At 46.2% G+C, this 1668-nt stretch overlaps 1 protein-coding gene across 19 annotated transcripts in view; it reads right to left on the bottom strand.

Moving 5' to 3' along the window:
• ASPRV1 (aspartic peptidase, retroviral-like 1) overlaps positions 1 to 1668 on the bottom strand; it is a 212607-nt gene that overhangs the window by 18736 nt on the left and 192203 nt on the right. For 15 of the 19 annotated variants that reach the window (XR_002342602.1, XR_002342605.1, XR_002342601.1 and 12 more), the window contains one exon: positions 373 to 551. The exons of the other annotated variants lie outside the window; for them this stretch is intronic. The gene's annotated coding sequence lies outside the window, so the exon portion shown is untranslated. The remainder of the gene's footprint in view (positions 1 to 372; positions 552 to 1668) is intronic. 19 annotated transcript variants of the gene reach the window in all.

The raw sequence follows: 1668 nt of genomic DNA, 5'->3' as shown, positions 1-1668 counted from the left end.
TTTTGGTCTTCCTGATGTTTTGTATCCCAGTGTAACCTTTCATGGTTTTTACTTACAGAACTGAGTTAACTGGATTTTTCTTTTTAAATTCATGAAAAATTAATGGGGAGTTCCCGTCATGGCTCAGCAGTTAACCAACCCAAATAGTATCCATGAGGAGGCAGGTTTGATCCCTGGCCTCACTCAGTGGGTTAAGGATCCACCGTTGCAGTGAGCTGTGGGGTAGGTCGCAGACATGGCTTAGATCCCATGTGGCTGTGGCGTAGGCTGGTGGCTACAACTCCGATTTGACCCCTAGCCTGGGAAACTCCATAGGTGTGGACCTAAAAAGACAAAAAAAAAAAAAAAAAAAAAAAAAAAAATTTCACTGACCGAAAGTTTTCAGCTCTTGGATTCTGTGATAGGAGCTTTGGTTGTGTCGCTCCAGTTGGGGCCTTTTCTAGCTCCTCCCCTCCCATTTCTCCTGCTTGCTCTGGGCTCTCCTTCACTGCGAGCCCTCTGATGATGCAGGCTGTGTGCACAGCTCCCCTGTCTTTCCAGCAGCCCACGGTCTGGTGCAAAAGAGAGAGATGTACTCATGATTTAACACTATTAGGCATTAGATAGTTGGTGGAACAAAGTGGTACAGAGACGGGCTGTAAGAAATCACAGAAGTGGTGGCATTTGAGTTGGGCTCTGGAAAAAGTGGGTGTTGAATGGAAAGGAGCCTTGCAAGGAGGGAGGCTGGCTAGTGCAATAGGGTAGGCAGGTGACAGGGAAGGGAGAGGGCCGTGGGACTAGGGTGTGGCTGGGAGCCCTCAAAGTGTGTGTGTGTTGGGGGAACCCACACCAGGAAAGCCCTCCTATTTCTCACAAGTAAGAGGAGAAAAGGCACAAGCTTAGGAGGGTCATTATTTTTAATATATTAACCCCTTTGGTTAGTTCACATTTATTCATTCATTTGACAAATAGGGACTGAGCACCTGCTCTGTGCCAGGCTATGTTTACAGCTGAAGACATACCAATGAACAAAATGCACAAAAGTCTGCCCTCTGAGCTGCCTGTCTAGTGCAATTGATTGGCATTCATGTCCTTGGCTGGGCAGGTGTGCCGAGCCAGGTGCACTGTCCTAGCCTGGCTGTTCTCGTTCCCCCAGCAGAAAACTACAGGCAAATATTGAAGAACGCAGATGCAAAAACCCTCAACAAAATGTTAGCAAACCGAATACAGCAATACCTTAAAAGATCATACACCATGATCAAGTGGGATTTATCCCAGGGATGTAAGGATTTTTCAATACATGCAAATCAACCAATGTTATACATCACATCAACAAACTGAAGAATGAAAAACCCTATGGTCATCTCAATAGATGCTGAAAAAGCTTTCGGCAAAATTCAGCACCCACCCTATGGTCAATTAATCTTTGACAAAGGAGACAAGAATATAAAATGGGAAAATGAGGAGTTCCCATTGTGGTGCAGTGGAAATGAATCTGACTAGTAACCATGAGGTTGCAGGTTCGATCCCTGGCCTTGCTCAGTGGGTTAAGGATCTGGCATTGCCCTGAGCTATGGTGTAGGTCACAGACATGACTCAGATCTATCGTGGCTATGTCTGTGGTGTACACTAGGAGCTGCAGCTCTGATTCGACCCCTAGCCTGTGAACCTCCATATGCTGTAGGTGCA

Source organism: Sus scrofa, chromosome 3, assembly GCF_000003025.6.
Source record: "Sus scrofa isolate TJ Tabasco breed Duroc chromosome 3, Sscrofa11.1, whole genome shotgun sequence".
In the NCBI taxonomy this organism is placed as follows: domain Eukaryota; kingdom Metazoa; phylum Chordata; class Mammalia; order Artiodactyla; family Suidae; genus Sus; species Sus scrofa.
Note: the sequence above shows the minus strand (reverse complement) of the source record. Positions and strands in the feature narration are given on the sequence as shown.